Source organism: Puntigrus tetrazona, unplaced genomic scaffold, assembly GCF_018831695.1.
Source record: "Puntigrus tetrazona isolate hp1 unplaced genomic scaffold, ASM1883169v1 S000000456, whole genome shotgun sequence".
Classification (NCBI taxonomy): domain Eukaryota; kingdom Metazoa; phylum Chordata; class Actinopteri; order Cypriniformes; family Cyprinidae; genus Puntigrus; species Puntigrus tetrazona.
Genome location: NW_025048098.1, coordinates 907,018 through 926,958, shown reverse-complemented (window position 1 = coordinate 926,958; position 19,941 = coordinate 907,018). Strand labels below are relative to the sequence as shown.

Below are 19,941 nucleotides of genomic sequence, written 5' to 3'. Positions count from 1 at the left end.
GCACAAATATTTAGCATGCTCTCTCTCACTAACTAAATGAGTGATTAACTAAGGTATGTTTTTCATCAGTCACCGTCATTTGCTTTTCACGCGCTGGATTTTAATGCGTAAATTCCTGAGGACCCCCTCCAACCGCTGATAATTAATATCAGAATTACTTACAGCAGCTTTTCTCACAAGAAAAGAGTTTACGATTGCACTAACAATGAAAGACTGGGGAAAACCTGTTTGGTAAAGGCCATTATGTTTGCCGGTAATGGTGCACTTTGGCTTTAAATGACGGTGTATCATAGTAATGTGTTGGTCAGGAGCTCACACGCCAAGAACACCATTACAACCCCACAACTAGAACTAGAAATCATGAATGAAGTGCAGTCGGGTACAGATGCATTGATACGAAGGTAAACAGTGCATTTTCCAATGCAAGACGCTCCAGGCAAAACCATTGCATTTTTCCGTTTTCAGGCGCTAGTCGATTTTGCTCGGGTAACATTATGGCCTAGCGAAAAAGAAAGCGTCCAAAATATACATTTTAAATGTTTATTCATTATATTTCAATCTATTTGCGGGTGTAAATTATACATCACGCATGTCTTTAAAGGCTGTTTTCTCAAAATAAGATAGAAATCTCCACTTCAGTGGCACCTACAATTTATGCTTAATTATGTTTCCAGGCATAAAATGTATGCGCGTAAAAAAAAAGTGATAAAATGAAATATCCAAAATGCCTCTCTGCGTTCATTTTTAACCCTAACGTCACCTTTAATGTCAACAAATTAAAACAATTTTGCAACAAACCTAGCATTCAGATCTCCGTTCTGTAAGCTCATGCAAATTAATGCATATTTAATTGTATAATGGCTCTTTTGAATATTTAAATGTTACATTTCAGAAAACTTGTAATACAAGTTTGATTTGTCCTGCGAATGGTTTGTTATTAATAGCAGCGTTAGCATCTTGAAATACTACATTTATGCATTGTAGACGTTATGCATTTATCAGGTGCTTTTATATTTAAATATTAAATGTTACCATGAAAGTCCTCTATAGTTATTAGCGATTACCGATGCAAAAGTGCCGGTACATCAATGCACCTGTATTTGGAGGAAACGTTTAGCGTAGGAAAGATCTCAGGAAGCGTTTCTTTCACTCCGAACTCTTCAAGCAGGGCCGGAAAGGTATGCAGAGCCTCCTTCAAACGCAGTTGAGTGTGTCTTAGTGGATCGGACACAAAGCCTTCCTGTGTGTGATGGACTGAGGAGGCTCTTTTATACAGGAGAAAAACTCCCTCACACACACAGAATGTGTAAAGACCGAAATGTCATCAGTGTTCACTCAAGTGTGCACGCATTTGTGTGTGCGCTTGCGTGCGTCATGTCCTCGTGTGTGTGTGTGTGTGTGTGTGTGTGTGTGCAAACCAGATGCTGCTTTCCTGTTCAGATCCCATTATCAGATGGTTCTGTAACCTGATTATTCAGCAACTGCGCCTAATTCGTCAGTCTCGTACAGAGCTCTGCAAAAGTCTCCATTATCTGATGATATTTGTATAAATTGGTGAAATTTTGAATCAAAGGGCATATCGATGCACTGCTTGACACACATAATGGCCGCGTTCCAATACGTAGTGTGCTTCCTTGCTGCACGGGCAGCATCCTAACTCTAGCCTCATTGGGACAATAAACCATTATAAACATTATTCGAACTTGATGCGTTCGTATGTGTGTTTAGACGAACTTTGTTGTCTTTGGTCGAACCCGCCATAAGGACAGATAGATCAATGAAGATAACGTTTTGTCTGTCATTGGCTTTTTTTTTTTTTTTTTTTTTTGCATAAACACACGTTCGATAAAGCTGACCCAAGTAGTGGGAAGTCTTCGGACGCGTGGCAGCTTGATGGTGACAGATATGAGTGAGATGTTCGCAGGATTTTCTGCTGTAAATCAGCAGGGTGGCACGTCTTGCAGCGCTGCAAGGCTTTTATGACGCCCATAAAAACAGATGTGAAGGTATGTTTCCCACATACGTTAATGGATCGTCAGACGGCTTGTGCAAGTTTGCGCACGTTCATCCCTTTATAATTAGATATGGTCACAAAATAACTCAGCCCAGACACCGATGCTTCACGTGTAAATGACTGCTGTGGGTGCCGCCGACAGCCTCTTCAACGGTTCTGTGGTGGCAGCCCCTTCATGTCAAAAAAATAATAATAATAAAATTAAAGCAAGTCGTAGAAATCAGTGCTGCTGTGATCGAAATCTGGTCATGTGTTACTAGAGTATTCTGATCAGATTTGATTAAGTGTTATTTTAACCAGTTGTTTACATATTTGTTGTGTGTGTGTGTGTGTGTGTGTTCACAGCCCAGAAGAGAGGAGTGTAACAATGTGAGACCAGAAGACTGGAATCCCAGAATTCCAGTGGGCATCTCTCCTGTGAGTGCACATATGGTACATTGTTTATGCAAAAAGTGATGCATGGTTTTGTCCTTGATTTTATAAACCTAATATAATATAAAATAATAATAATAAATGCAAATAAGTAACAGAAATTATTTCTATTTTTATATTATTCATAAAGATCTTGTTGTTTTATTCTTTCATATATATATATATATATATATAATTTATTTATTTTTATTTTTAATTTTTTTGAAATAAGTCTGTTCTGCTCACTAAAGCTCAAATTTTTGGATAAAAATAAATACGAAAAATTATTTTAGATTGTAATATATTGTCAGGTTAAATTTATTTCTCTAAGGCAAAGTTTCATCACTCCAGCCTTCAGTGGTCCTTCATAAATTTGCAACTCAAGCAACATTTTTTATTATTTCTTATCAATGTTGAATCAATGTTTTATGGGAACTGCAGTAAACACATTTAGGGGGATTCTTCGATGAATCACTGAAGCGTTTATTTAAAAAGGAAATCTTTTGTGACTAAAAAAGTCTTTCACTTTCAGTACTTGCCAAAAAAAGTGTTCGTTTTCTTTTATTCATTCATAAATGAATACAAATATTGATTAATCAATTAATTTATTACCATCTTGTTTGACAGGTGCATTAAAAATGAATAAAAATGTAAAGTACGTCTATCTGCTTAACTTTTTCTTCTTCTTCGCTCAGGTGAAGCCCAACCCCCTGACCTCGGAGTGGAACGGGAAATCTGAGAACTGCGTGTTAAACATCAACTCCTCCATCTACGACGAGATCCAGCAGGAGATGAAGAGGGCCAAAGTGTCCCAGGCCATGTTCGCCAAGGTCGCCGCCTCAAAGAGCCAGGTACGCCCCGCCTCGACCTCGCCCCCCGTGCTACCGCTTTCTACTTTCGCTAGCCTGTCACGCTCAAAGCGCTCGTCCGGTTGACAAAACATTGTCAAACATTTCTGTGTACGGTCTACGGAAAGCTCAGATAGCGAGATAAAAGCGTAAAAGGAGAGCTTTGTTAAGCCTCGCAGGTAGAGCAGCGCCGTAATGACTTGCGCCGCTTTATTGTGGGTTTGCGAACAGCAGACAGTGTTGCAACATAAAACAAATGTGTTTATATAATTCAGCTGTGCAACGGCTACACCGTTATCTCACATAGCGAACAGCCTTCTGCTGAATACAGGCCTCTGTGAGAGACATTACCGTCTGTTTTAGCCTATTAAAACTAATTAAAGAAACGCAAGGCGAGCCCCATTATTAAAGGTTTCACATATCTATGTGCACACTTAAAGGTTTTCACAATTACATCTGATGGGGGGGGAAACGCGAATAAAAGCCCTAAATTATCGAGAAATATCAGCAGGTTTTTGCTGATTGCACTGATTACGGTGCCAGATACTTTTGTTTCGCCAAATTACAGTTTGATGCACAAACCACTGTTTTTGTCGAAGGGAGTTCAAAGCCGAGGAGGGCGGAGGAGAGAAAAGACAAACCGGGGCATTTATTCGCGTAAGATTCTCGTACGAAATGACGGTTCGAGAGAAAAGAGCCCCCTCTCTGCCTCTCTCTGCAGCCCTGCCTGAGCCTGTGTGCTCCATTCATGGCTGGTGTGAATGTGAATTGAGCAGCAGATAAGAACTGTGCTAATTACGCAGCTGAAAAAGGGGCCTGGGAGAGCACTTATCTCCGGCTCCATCTCGTAATGTGCGCTCCCCGGGCAGCTGGTACCCCCTCCTTCCCGTTCCCAGCCCCCTCCGCGGGGCCCACGGGGGCCGCCGGCTGAATGTCCGGCCGGTGCCGAGCGCCTGGCGGAGCTGGTGCCGACGCTGAGCGATCGTAGTTGCGAAACGGCCGCTGCGGTGTCGTAATTAGCGGCGGGGAAACTCTTTTTTTCCGATTTAGGTGTGACGATTGAAGAATAGTAGAGGGGAAGCTAACCGGCATCGCTCGTGATTTCACTGGGGTCCGTGTTTATAATGAAGAGTAGTGATCAATCTCGTCTAAAAATATTCATTTAGTCGTTTTAGAAGGCCAGGTAAGCTGCCCTGCTTTGTATTTTTGCGTAAACCATAACCCAGTCTTTTAATACTTGGATAAATAGAAAGTTCGGAAGAACAGAATTTATTTGAAATAGAAACTTTTGTAGCATTCTAAACGTTTTACGTTGAATGCATCCTTTTTGGATCGATTTCTTGCATAACAGGCCAAAGCAATATACGAATTATGTTCTTTTTGGATGTAAAATGGCAAAGAAAAAAGTATAAAATGCATTCTGATTAAAGTCAAATTATTTAAGTAGGATGACAAACTGGGGAAAACCAGTTTTTTTTTTTTTTTTTTTACTACAACCTGCAAAATTTAAGTTTGGCTTAATTTGAAGAAATTATGACAGAAATGTATTGTATAGTAGAATGTACTTCTAAACATAATAACTTATTATATAGTTATTAAAACATTATTTGTTGAGGAATATCATGCAAACAAAGAAAACTTAAAAATGAAGTTTTTAAAGATGAATTTAAGTTGGACATACCGATGTGATTATTGCCATTTATGTTTTATTTAAATTTAGAAAATCTGGGGGAGAAAAAAAATCATAATTTAATTTGATTACATTTAAAAATGTTATTTTTAAATGTAATCAAATTTTATGCACTCATGTAATGACCACGTTTTAAATAAAACATTTATACAAAATCAAATAAAATATTGAAATTTGGGGGAAAAAATAAAACCCATTTCAAAACGTCATTTAATTGATTAGAATTGCATTTGGTTTACATTTTTAAAGATGATATAATAAAATAAAACAAAGAAACAAAGCTGAATAGATTTAATAGGTCCATAATGTTTACGTCTTAGGTACATTAAATAATATAATAATAAATGCTTTATTTTTCACAGTTAGTTCAAATATAGTGACTAATGTTATGAAGTGGATTCTTATTGTAGACTGTAGCCACAACTTGTGTTTGTGTCTGTCCCTCTCGCCCGTGCCTGGCTGAAGGACCTCGGGGTCCTGGACGGCGTGTGGTGGGAGGCGTTTTGCCGTATGGTTATCTTCCGTGGCGTGTCGGATTAATTGGCGCGTCCATCAGTGCAGGAATCCTCATCCGTAGCGGAGGTAGACTGCAGCAGCTCTGGCCACAGCACACGCTAGAGATCTGGCACAGGCCACGGGTTTGGCTTCCGCAGCCACGGGGCTCCAGGCTCGGCCCAGCTCTGCCCTCCACGAGAGCCATGGAGAGGGGAGGCGCAGCTCTCGTCCCCTGGGCTTTCAAAGCCGTAAACAGTAGTTTGAGGGGGTTAAAGAGAACCGCCGGGTTTGTGTGTGTACCTGCTTACTCATGTGACCGCGTGTACGGCTGTGGTGTAAATGTGTGTGTGTGTGTGTGTGTGTGTGTGTGTGTGCTGTTTATTGGGGGATGGGCACTGGATCGGAGCCATGCCGTCCCCCTCTCTGGGCACACATCCATACAGGACGTGAGTGCCAGGCTTTATCTATTTGGTGGCACTTTCATATTCCGAGTAGCATTTCAATTAATTTCTCCTCCTGCACCACAGAAAAACCAGCGTTTTCGCAGCTTGTAAAGCGAAAAAAGAAGCACGTAAACCGTTTATTTGTGCGCCCTCGTTGACGTCCACGGGCAGAGTTCCTGAAATCGTGACATTTTAGAGGTGAAAAGCAAGCTGTTGAGGTTCCTGGTGGTGAATTTCCTTCCTTCCCTCCTTCAGCGCATGATATTTTCACCTGTCTAACTGTAGGTTTTATTTGGAGCATCTTTCATACGGTGCCATTTATGAACCTAAATATAAGGTCAACATTTAAGTGCTGTTTACTGATTTTATTACATAATCTAGTTTTTTTGGTTGTTGTTGCTTTTTTAAGAATTAACATTTTTCTCTTTATGCCTACCAAGGCTGCATTCCTTTGCACAAAAATACAGTGAAATCAGTAATATTGTGAAATATTACTAGAGTTTGAAATTCATTCTTGTGACGAAAAAGATACATTTTCAGCGTGATTAGTCCAGTCTACAGTGTCACATGATCCTTCTAACATGCTGATTTGCTGCTGAACAAACACTTATCTGTATTGAAGTCTTCTTAATATTTTTTGTTAAAACCATGATCCATTTTTTTCTTCACTTGATTTATTTACGATAAGGAATATTTTGTATTTTTAAATATTTTTTACATTATAAATGGCTTTCTTGTCACTTTTGGCTAAAGTATTTGTTTCTTATTGCTGAATAATAATTATTATATATTTATAATAATCATTATTTAAAAATATCCTACTGACTCCAAACTTTGGAATATTAGTGTAAATTAAGCAAAACTTTAATTTAAGAATAATTTGATAATTTTTAAATCCAATAATATATAACAGTAAATAAATATATATTATTATTTTATTTTTTACTGCTATATGTCTAGGATGAAAGAGAATGTTTATAGTTTTGACATTTTACAGTTTAAGTTAAAGATTAAAAATGATATAGCACACGCAAATATTTAACAAATACAGAATAATTTTGAATAACTTGCACTGATGAATCATTCTCAGTAATACCAGGAACTTGTAATATTAACGTAAAAAGGTTCGGTTTTGATTTCGTGTTGAGTAGTTTTAGAGGTTTGTTAAATTCCCTCATTTTGAATATGAGCAATAGTGAAAGTGACGTATGACTGAGCAAACACCACTAATACAGACATGACAGCGCTGAACTGGCATTCACAGAGCTCTGCTGGGGCTGAGAGAATAGAGAGAAGAAGGGCATTATGGGAGTTGTGCTGACACCCTCTGATGGTGAATACAATCACGGCCCCTGTTGTCAGATGACAAGCCCTTTAGAACCCAGAGCCATTCCCTCAGAGTGACCTGTCTCTCTCTCTCAGTGTGCCTGTATGTCTCTCTCTCACTCCTGGAAGAGGCTGTGGTAATTAGCAGGGCTCTAATGAGACAGAATGTCAGTGATCTGCCGCAGTACAGGGGGGCAGGCGATAGGCCGGTGTGTGTATGAAGGGGGGTAGAGGAGGCTGTGCCATCTGTCACTGAGCGCCTGGCTCGCTGCTCTCTAGGGGGGAACAGTGGGTCGGCAAAAAGAGAGAGAGAGAGAGAGAGAGAGAGAGACATTAAAAATGTGCAGGATAGACTGTATATCAGTACAAAATTGCTATTGTAATTTCAACTGGTGGTCGGCCGATATGACCCAGTTGACCCTTTGCAAAAACCCGCCCTCTTTAGTTGCTGTTGCTGCGTTCAAAAAGCCGCTCTCGCACTACACACGTTCTCACGCAGTGAAAAATACATCGCGGAGCAAAGAGGAAATGGACAACATGCTCACAGATAAGGCGGAGCAGGGTACTATGAAACATGGTCTCAGCTTTTGTCATTTTTAAAGACATTTAAACAACAAATACCGGGTTTGTGGCTGTGTACTTTGTCTTGATAGATTGCCGTTTTTTTGCATGTTCGCTTAAGGCGTGACATGAACGATTTTCGCAGCATTTCGAAACCAGTATACGGCATTTTTCAAGTTCAAGCCTACTGATGTTAACATGCTGATGTTAACTGATTTATTTACCAGACAAGTTGACAGATTCTGCATTATGGTTGGTCAGATCTCCTGTCAATCAAGCTCTTTGCAAACGGTCAATTGTATGAGTTTTTTGCATTTTTTTTTATTATTACGTTTTATTTATTTTTATTCATTTCCTTCCATTTCCCAATTAAGACTTTTTTTTTAATGGAAGCCACATTCGTTTGAGCATTTTAGAATAGTAATTAACCGCTATTCATTTAACCTGGTTCGTTTAATTTCTATGTTGCTTGTTTTGTATCGCTTTGTGTCATCACGGGCTAACCCGCAGAACAACAGTCTTTCTCTTCCAGTAAAACAAACCAGCAATATTGATGACATCACCTTGCACTCAGGGGTGTCGTGGAGATTTTTGCCTAGTAAAATTGAGACCAAGACCTTCCCTCCCCCTAGCAAGTAGGCCGTGATGAAATCAACAGCCAATAGACCGTGGTTTACGTGAGCTTCTGTTTGAGCTGCCCCTGTGGGCGGGGCTTAAATCGCATTTATTTGCCCTGTATTTTGTCTAGACGCATGGTCTGCGGCTTCGCATCTGCATTTACTTTCATTAAGCCACGAGAACCCGAAGCCAGATGCAAACGAAATTACGCTCCTATATGGAAGTTTGGTCCTCCCTCTTCCTGTTCCGACAGCCCCTATAATTTCACCGAGAATATATATTTTTCATTATCGTGCTTCATTTTGAAGAGTTGTTTGTTTACGGTTATGAATTCGCTGCCTCCCAGGGGCGCGTGCGAGGCAGATGGGAGCGGCGGGCCTGCGAGAGCGGAAATAGGGCCATGACTGTTTATTAATTGATTTATTTATTTATCTGGCTGCCTGGTTATTAGGTTGCCTGGGAAACAGCTGCAGCTCCCCTGTATTATTAAAGACACAATATTCGTGAACCAGAGACCCAGATGTCTGGGAAATTAATTCCGCGTATGATTTATCGCAGTGCGCGCCTCCAAACGAAGCTTTTTCCTTGTCGTTTAACGTGTTCGTTGACCGTCTTCTGGTTATCCGGCTTGTTCTCCATCTGTCTTCTCTCTCTCTCGCTCTCCTCGGCACGTAAGGTAGCGTTAGAGGTGGCCCGGTTTCTCGCGCTCTCCTCTGTCAGACCACACAGGGCTTGTTCTGAGGCCCATTCTCGCTAATCTGATCAGGCAGGCAAATACGCCGAGAAAAGCGGCTTTAATGATCCCCCTAATTACCTCAAGTCAATACCAACTGTATTATTAGACTCCGGGAAAATATTCCATTAGGGTCCCCCCCGTGGGACTCCCCGCACGTAGCGATGTCACGCGCCGCGCGCCCCCATGCTTGTAATTAATTTTATTTACACACGCAGGAATGCACAAGGTCGCACCTGCAGCCCGGAGCCGCCTCGCCCGGCCCCCGACTCGCCCGCTTAATCAGATCTGTCATAATTACCATTCTGCATGCTTCTGACACACGCTGCGAAATATTTCAATTTAACTGCAGCCAATGGCTGTGGCAGGCGCCGCTCGCCCACGGCGTACGGAGGCGGACCGGACCTGCTCTCCTCGCTCCCTTTCTTCGCTCTCTTCCTCCTGGTTTTCAGCAACTTTTTAGACGTTAATGACCAGTAAATTGGTCCATATCCGTTCATTTGGTCTCTTATTGACCAACGCTCTTGCACGCTTGGTTTCTTTTACTCACCCTCACGTCGTTCTGTATGACTTTTGTGCGGGCGTACAAAGCAAAAGGTGGATTTTTGAAGGACAAACGGGCCTTTCTTTTGTGTATATCAGAAAAAGTAAAAAATACAATGTGATTTATTGTACAATTGTGTGTGTATATATATATATATATATATATATATATTTACAATTGCAAAAATATATATATATATATATATATATATATATATGTATGTGTATATGTGTGTGTATATTATTATTATTGAAGAATTTTTTTTTTTTTTTTTCCTTTTTTTTTTTTTTTTTTTTATGGTGTTAGCTAATATTATTATTATTTTTTTTTTTTTTGGATTATTATTATTTTTTTGACCTAATCAAAATAACTTAACTCCAGTTTGATTGGAATGCACAATGAAAAATATGATTTTTAAGAAATTATTAAATCTTTCTTGTTTTATATATATATATATATATATATATATATATATATATATATATATATATAATCACCAAAAACATGACACTCTAACTCTTCACAATAAAACAAATTCATCATCAAACGCTTCAAAAGCCTCTGTCATAAAAGTTAACAACTTGATATATTTTTTGCCGTTTTAAAGCAAACTTGTGTTAATTAAGAGTGCTGTTGGAGCTGACATGTACAATTTGCAGGTTTTATGCAGTTTTAATCTATAATTCAATAAGATCAGGCATGATTTATCTGCTTAATTACTCTCTGATATTAGCAATTAAACTCCAGCTTTGAATTAAATCTCAATCACATGCTTATAATTGATGGACTAGCGTTTTCTCATAGGTTGCTTGTGTGTCGAGGGCTCCTTGCAGGCTCTTTGTTTGAATTATGTTGCGATCAACCTACTTACACTTTGTGTCGGGGTTGTTTTTTTATGTTTTCCTTCAGGTCCCTTGAAAAAGTTAACCTAGTTACAGGCCACCAGATCTACTTTATCCTGACAGAATTTTTGTAGAAAAAGTTGTTGACATTGCATCAAGGTGCACGGTATTTATAGTTGTTTTTGGCCAGTTGTTTGTCAGTTAAGCTCACGTAGAAAGCCTTTTTTTATTTGCTACAGCAAAAGAGGTATTGCACAATTTTGAATGAGTTTAATTGTGATTTACGATCAAATACAACGAGACCTTTTTAACTAATTCTTTGTTCACTAGTCCTTAACACATCACGGATGCTTTTCAGCAGATGATTAATCAACAAAATATTTACAATAAATGACTCGCTTTAATTTTTATTTCATTTGTTTCCATTGCATTTCTAAAATGCATCTTAATACTTTTTGGTGCCAAAGTGCATTATAACTTCTAGAAAACTCGCTAATGGCGACATGCATGTCGTTAAGCAGGTTTTCGGCACATACTGTAACAACCCTGTTGTCTCCGCTTAGAGATCTCAGATAGATAGATAGACAAACAGACAGGCATTATTGATCCCCGAGGGGAATTTTTCACAAAAACAGCGCTATACGTTTACATGTTGCAATCAAACAAGACGAGACGGAGCACGCCGCTCTATAGCATTAAACACGTGGTGAGAAATACGGACGTGCTGCACAATAAATGCTCCGAATATCTTCATACCCGAGTAAGCGCATTCTCCGCTCTCTTTCTACGGTTTAGTTTCTAATCTCGCCTCTATCGCCCCCTTGATTTCGGAGGATCGCGGTGCATTCCCGTTTCAAATCTATTCGGAGCCCCGAGGATGAAGGCAGTAGGAGTGTTCGCTTGACCACATCTGTGGAGCTGTGTGTTTAGAGTTCATCTGGGGCACTGGCCTCATTTTCTCTTCCTCCGTGCCAAGACCATTTGAATAAATACTGGGAGCAGATCTATTTGCATAGTAAGATATCCAAAAAGGCAGTCCGTTCTCGGCCTATTTTTGGCCCCCTCTTTTTTTTTTTTGCTTATTGTTGCAGAAGATTCACATATGCTGCGCGAGCGCATTAATATATTTCAGCCAACAGATGGACTTGACGCGCATGCGGCGGGTCCAATTCCTTTCGCTCGCACATCCGCAAACCCCACACACGTTCGCTCTTAGGGCCCGGCGCGCAGACGAAAACAGGTTTGAACATACTGTATTATCTTTTGAATTGATCTGCATGACACTGTCTGCCAAAGCTGAGTCGGTGCCAGATTCAGGAGGGGCGGTAGAGCAGGAAACAATAATGCTTTGTCTGTTGAACGCTGCAGCCCTCTGCCTGACATCAAGATGTTTGTTTCTCGCTTTTGTTTTTACTTCAGCGCGCTCGAGACTGAAGCCATAACAATGGATTAGCATCTTTATTTAAAAACAATGGAAAAGAGCGAAAAAGGAAAGAATAATTCTTTAACATCTGCCCCCAGACTGCGGTTTTTGACAGGCGTCCGCGTGAGTTTGTGTGTTTGTTTGACAGAGGAGCCTGGGTACGCCCTCAGGTCTATAGGGGCCGTATCTCCACCGAAACTTGCTGACTTGTTTGAGAACGGCAGCCACCGATTGTGATGACTGATAAGCAAACAGCCGTGGCGTAGAGGGCAGAGCGCTGATCTGGAGATAGCCGTGACCAGCTGATCAGACATCATAATTCATACAGTCCAGTACTTTATACTAAGACAGATTAGGATTGGTGTCCGGAGGTGTGCTGACTTGTGTATATATAGGAAATATACAATATAAAATAAAATTGTGTGTGTGTATATATATATATATATATATATATATATATATATATTGTTTTTAATTGTTTATTTATACGAAATTTAATTAGAATATCAAAACAACAAAAGCATGAACCATGTGTTAAATATAATTAAAAAATATAATTATAATGTTACTTCAAATCATTTCAATCACTTCAAATAATTTTGTTGATACATGCTTAGTTTATTATTGTTTTTCAAGCTTAAATAATTTGTATTAATCACTAAATAATTCAATATTTAAATTCATTTTAATGCGATACTTGAATTCAACTGTTTAGTTTAGACTTTTTGTTTATAAAATATAATGTCAAAATTATCTAAAATAAAAATTACCTGTACTTAAAATAATTTAATATATATTTAAATAAATAAAAATTATATATATATATATATATATATATATATATATATATATATATATATATATATATATATATATATATATATATATATATATATATATATATATATATATATATATATATATTATATATATAAATTTATTTATTGGTGCCATTTTAGTGTAAATGTTATCTGCCCCAAACATATTTAATGCTAATACTATTAGGTACAAAATCATTTTTGGTACCTAATAAAATGTGATTGGTAAGATATTGTCTTCTCAAATGGCTTAAATTTTATTTTTCTTTGCGACTTTAAAGCAACTTACTACTTTTTCATTATGGGTAGTTTATACCGTACAGCACGTTTCTCAATATCCTTGTCAAATACGTATCTCCGATACCGTTTTCCGCAAGGCACTTACTTGGCGATCACCTCTAACCAAGTACACACTTTCAGTGCGTAGTAGAAGTATACAAACTGGGACGCGGCCCAGTGATGCTGGGGAGCTGTTGGCCGATTCGGGACCGGTGGCGACATCGAGGTCCAAGCGATTTGAGACGGGTATCATCTCAGGAGTCTGAGGCCTGGCAGAGCAGGGTGAGCGGAGGGGACGATAAGGAGTAAATGAGATAATAAAAAGGTGTTGATGGTGCCATGTGACTGTGATGTGGAAGACCGCAACTGTCTGGAGCTCCTGAACTCAGTCCCAAGGTTATTAATGTGTTCGCTGGCATCTGTGTCCGGGCGAGGGACATAAACACCACGCTGTTCTCTCACAGTAGCGTCCTGTGCTTGTCTCATTGGCAGCTTGTGACCGCTCGGCCCTCACACGCATAGACACACCGTATCCTGCTTAGTTGAGTGAATCTTACGCATGAATTCAGCCATTGTGCAGCAGAGAAATATTTTTATCAGAATGTACCACTGCTATTTATACCCCGAACACAATGCTCTGAGGCTCTGGTGGGATGCCTGGACCTTTTCTGTACGTATCGCTTGACCTGTCCACCCGTCCATGATTTTTTTTATCTGTCGAAAACATTTTAATGTCATATTTAATGTCATATATATATATATATATATATATATATATATATATATATATATATATATATATATATATATATATATATACATTTTAATTGTTTTATTATAAATAAATAAATTTTATGGGTTAATAAATGTTATTTTATCTCATTTAAAATGATCTGTTTTATAATTAAACTTGAATATCTGAAATAAAATCAGGCTGAAATTTTCTTTTTTTCTTTTACTTTATATATAAGATTTTTATAATTAATTATTTGGTTTAGTTTAGTGGAGATTTTACGAAAGTACCTATAAAAAAAGTAAAATTTTATTAAAAATAAAAACAATATTCGTTTATTTTTCTAGAGAGGCTTTCTCAGCTTTGGCAAGATACCAAAATCAGAAGATCTCCGTACGAGCTCAGACATTTCTCAATAAATTCACTGCTCATTTTTATAGCTCTTTACTCTTTCTGCGTGTCGACTATTGACCGATTAGTCTTTTTTTATTTCTCGTAATGATTTTAGAAGGAACTCAAAACAAAGTTGCCTAATGAAGCAGCTGGGAACTAATGAAGCACAGCCTCTGAGCAATTCACTTTTACCATCACTAGCCAGCTATAGTCCATGTTAGTTCTACATGACCAGTTTTCCTATCTCCATATTCACCAAAAATAAACATTATCCTTTATAGTGTTTGTCAGATTTGACCAAGCAAATCCCAGTAACGTTCGTGTATCCAGACCCTCTCTTCTCTGTGCAAGCGCTCACTGTTTATGGTAAGACAGTGGAAGCAATGCAATTGGACAAATACAAGCGTTTTTTCAGGTCTTCAAGGCCCAGAGAGCATTACACTATCTGTGCGGCTGCCCAATGCAAAGTGTTTATTGTTGTGTTTCTGTTCTATAATGCAACCGCATTAATGCTAATACCTCTGTTGACTTTTTTCAGTTTGGTTGCATGCGCGATTTTGTTTTGTTTTTTCGGTGGCTCGTTGTTTGGCTCAGTGGGATTTGTTTGGCGTTTTATCCGCAGATGTTTGATTGAGGATTATTTTATGATAGTGCTCTTAATGGCCGTGATAAGGTGTGTGCGCGTGTGAACCGCGTCGGGCTGCAGACATCACAGCAGGAACGGGACTCAAATCCCCGCGCGTGCAAATAAAACAAAACGCGACAATAAACGTGGCAGAGGAACAAGGTGAGCTGCGATGAGCCTCTCTCGCTCTCTGGGGCTTTACATGGCTTTTGGGAGGAGCAGGAACATGGGACAACAGAAATGCTGAGTTATCTTTGCCATGCAGCGCTCTGGTGTGGCTCTGGCTCCTGCTCCGTGTGTGTGTGTGTGTGTGTGTGTGTGTGTGTGCTTGGTAATCCTGTGGAAATGAAAGGTGCTGCCACACACTGGCCTGGAGATTACGGCATCACGTTTGTAAGCGTGCCAGGACTCGACTGCTGGAACACACACCAGAGCTCCCTTTTCCTCTTTTCTTTTCCTAAAACTAGGATTTGACCACGCTTTATATTAGGAATGGGAATCGTGAGGAATTTAATGGTTCCAGCTCCTTAACCAATCCACTAACGGTTCCTGTAGTTCTTCTCAGGAAGGAACTATAATATTTAACGCATACAGTATGCATTTTTGTCGGTTACTTCGTTAGTTATGAAAGTATTGCATGAGAAGTTATTAAACTTGTTCTTTTGACTCATTATTATGCTTTTCATTGCACACACACACACACACACACACACACACATATATATATATAGTATATGTTAGGAAATGAAATGTAAGTAATTTCATCATATGTGATATATAAAGAAAAAATATTAAATGAATACAAAATGGAAAAAAAAGTTGAGCAAGGCTGCATTAAATTGATCAAAAGTGACAGTTAAGACAATTAAATACAATTTAAATAAATGCTATTCTTTAGAACATTGTGTTCATGAAATATACAACAATTCCCATCATGTTAAGCAGCACACAAATGTTTCTTGAGCTGCAATCACTGACGCTGAAGACCGGAGTAATGATGCTGAAAATTCAGCTTTGCATCACGGGAATAAATTGCATTTTAAAGTACATTCACACAGAATACAGTTATTTTAAACCGTAATAATATTCCACAGTTTTTAGTCGATTTTGAATCAAATAAATGCAGCTACGGTGAGACGACTTACCAAACGTTTGATACGTAGTGTATTGAGTTGCTTGTTTTCGCATCTAGCGTGTTTTCTTTGTGTTCTCCTGCAGGGCTGGTTGTGTGAACTGCTGCGCTGGAAAGAGGACCCGTCTCCGGAGAACCGCACGCTCTGGGAGAACCTGTCTATGATCCGCCGGTTCCTCAGTTTGTCTCAAGTGGAACGCGACGCTATATATGAGCAGGAGAGCAATGGAGGACAGCAGCACCACGCGGACAGACCTCCTCACCTGCTGCACATGCCCACCGACCCCTTACAGGTCAGTGTACACCTAAAAAGTGCATTTTAGCACCTCAAATATACACACTAGTACCTGAGGCGTATGTATTACTAAATAAATCGTAGTTTTTTTCTTTGCATTTCAACTCGAAATGGTTTACATCTGGTAACCATATGGTAATGGCGTATTTATGTAATTTTTTACCAAAAAGGTGTCTAATTAAGTCTGTCCGTTGAAGTTTTGAGGCGCCGTGTAACTTTTTCTTCAAGCGCTGGTGATTTTGCGCTCCGCTGCCGTGTAAGCAAAACAGTCATTAGCAACATCATTCGTCTGCATTTAGATATTAAGGACAGCTAGCTATTTTAATAAATTCATCACCATTCCCAATCCATATTTAATCACAACAATCCCACAGTTCTCGTGGTTACAGCTGCGTGTTTGATCAGATATTATTTTGTTTACTAGCAAGCATATGGTCATTCCGAGAAAATAGCAGGCGGGGAAGAAAAACATTTATTCACTTCCATTTTCACCACTTAAGGCGACGTGACGCTTGCATGGCTGCCGGGGGTCTATCAGATGTCTGCCGAAACGTGCGGTTGCACTCGACAATAAGGTTTCGTTTGTTTACAGTAGAGGACGTTTAAACGAAAAATGAACGTACAGCATGTTCATTTCGACGTTACTGCTAAAATTGCTTCATGAAAACAATTCACCCAGAAATTGCTAATGGGTTTCGCATGTAATGTTCTACATGGGAAGATATTTCGAACAAGAAACTTTAAATGTACTTTTTTTCATTTTAACGTGTACATTTTATAATCTAAATGACTGTAATTAAACGCTGTCAGTATCACAGGGTCATTAGTTTTAGCATTAGCATTAGCATTTTACCGTGGTTAAAAAGATCTTAAACACCACGTGAAGCATTATGCGTCAGCATTTATTTCAAAACGTAAAATCAACTTGATGTTGACCTTGATGTACAGAAAGCTCGTGTACCATTTATTTCTGCTCATTGTATCCCAGTGTCTTTGATATGTTATCAGGAGACTGGCATATTTACAAAAAAAAGTGTTATCAAGCGTTCCCGTTCCTCTTGGGAATGTCCCAGGAAAAGCAGCCTTGTATGGTGTATGGAAAACAGCAGCTGCCGGTTACAATGGCCTAAACCGGCGAACAATGGCGCATTTCAGAGCAAATGTGTCATGTGTTTACGCCGACGTGAAAGTGGCCTGAACGCAGACACCGATAGCGCTCGCACGCCGCACATCTCTCGCGATGAGATCTCGCCACGTATCGAGGCTGTATTTACCACGTTAAGCAACAGCTTTTGAATAGGGCTTGATAAGCAATCAACAGACCGCCACTTTTTATGTGAATATTCTGATGAAAGAGTTCGCATTCGTGTTAACAGCCAAGCGTTAGCGGAACAGGTAAAGCTGTAAAATCCGCACATCTGATTGCTAGATGTGGGCGACGTAACAAATCATATATCATAGTATGAGTCATTTTATAGCACAGTAACGGTACATATCACAATATGGTTATTTTTGCTGGAAATTCAGAAACTTTTCTTTTTCATTTTGCCGTCTCTCTCTTTCGCTTTTTTTATTTAATTTAGTTTACTTGCAAAAAAAAATAAAAAATTATTATGGAACACTTGAATTCAAAACATAAGAAGCTTTGATTCGAAAAGAATCAACCAAATTATTAATATCAAAGAATTTTAACATGGAAAACCAATTTAATTTTATTTTGTAATGGCAATGAACTAAAACCAAAATATATTTAGATATGTAAATAAATAATTTCAAATGAGTAGTTCAATGAGTAATTTCAATGTTATTAACAAAACTTTAACTTATTATTAAATCAAATCAATAAAATAATAACAAAAGACAACAGTAAACTTATTATTAGTTGATATGTGAAGGACCTTTAGCATGTTTCTCCATTTTATTGTATTTTTTATTTTATTTTATTTCAATGAAAAGACATGTAGCAGGTTTTTTATTTTATTTTATTTTATTTTACATAAAGCAATAGATCAAATAAAGCCCAAGTCCACCATGAGTGCAACAATCTCAAACGAATAAATGCTTAAAGACTAAAAACAACTGAAAGCAATTTAAACCAATAGATGAAATTATTCCAAGCAAATCAATAAATGCACATCACGGCAAAAAATATTATTAATTGGGCACTTGAGTTCACGTACATTTGTTGTAAAACGGCAAACGCAGTTGGAAAGGAAAAAGTAATTCAAGACGGAAAACTTTGGTGGTTTGACTTGTAGCATATTTGTCTCTCGCCCCTCTCAGACTCATCAACAGCCTTCCTCTCAGCTCCAAGCACCGCTGCCCCTGCCGCACCCCTCTCAGCCTCCTCTATCCCAGCAGCCCCTGCAGCAGCAGCAGCAGCAGCAGACGGGACCGCGACTGCCCCCGAGGCAGCCCTCCATGGCATCGCCCGCCGAGACCGAGGACGAGAGCCGCTGCAAGAGCCGCCAGGGCAACCGCATCTCCATGGAGGCGCTGGGCATCCTGCAGAGCTTCATTCAGGACGTGGGCCTGTACCCGGACGAGGAGGCCATCCACACGCTCTCGGCACAGCTGGACCTTCCCAAACACACCATCATCAAGTTCTTCCAGAACCAGCGCTTCTTCATCAACCACGCCGGCAAGCTGAAAGAACCGCCCCTGGGCTTCCCCTCCAACAACAACAACAAGGACGAGGGCCTGACGGACTTCAAGGACGGCGAGCTGCTGACCGAGCTGGACGAGAGCGTGCAGACCAACAGCACCATGTTCTCCATTAAAATCGAAGAGCACCTGGCGCCCGAAACGCATGCCATGGGACAGGCCCAAACTGAGCAGGAGGCAAAAGAGTAACGGACGGCTTTCTTTTGCTTCCGCTTTTTTTTTTTTTTTTTTTCTTTGGTTTTTCTCGTTCACTCTTGTCTGTGTTCCACGAGTGAAGACTTTTTACACGAGACTGAATAATACAGAGACGATTAACTTTGACAGTTTTTGTAAAGCGTGGATTATTTCACTGTAAAGACTCGTGCATCATTTCAATAATCTGCACAACGAAACAAAATGTAAAAAGAAAACTCCTAAAGGAATAGTTCACTCCTAAATGAAAACGTTGTTTCCTTTTCAAGTGAATGGCGGCTTGGGCTGTCGAGCTCTGAAATGCATAAAATAAGCGCATCACAGTGTAAAAATCACAATTTTTTTTTTTTTTTTTTTTTGTGTGTGTTTTTTTTGGGAGGGCCGGCTGTAAATACAACTAAAATAAAATTTCCGTAACTTTAATATTTTATTTTCGTAACCTTTTTATGAATAATAATTTTTGCAGGAAATACAACACATTATTTTAATTGCATTTTATTTATTGTTTTATTTATTTTAGCATTTTATTATTTATTTACTTTTTTTTTTTTTTTTTTTTTTTTTTTTTTTTAATTAACCTATCGGACTAAGACCAAGACGACAAATTATCCCTAACCAAAATATCGTGGTATGATCAATTTAATATAAATATCACACAGATACTGCGTTGATGGCCCCAGTTCCCATTCACTTGGCGTTATATAGAAAAGAGCGGCCAGGCTGTTCTTCGGAAGTCACTTTCTGCCAGAATTTTCATGTTTGCGTGAACCGTTCCTTCAATCGAACAGTATGTTGCTGTGGATATTTGCTGACTGCACTCGTTGTCTGTTGTTTTTACACTGATTTTGAGCTACTGATTTTA

At 39.0% G+C, this 19,941-nt stretch overlaps 1 pseudogene; it reads left to right on the top strand.

Annotated features, from left to right (window-relative positions):
• The window catches only part of LOC122333992, a 43,426-nt pseudogene extending 23,933 nt beyond the window's left edge, over window positions 1-19,493 (top strand).
• The last annotated feature ends 448 nt before the right edge of the window (window positions 19,494-19,941 follow it).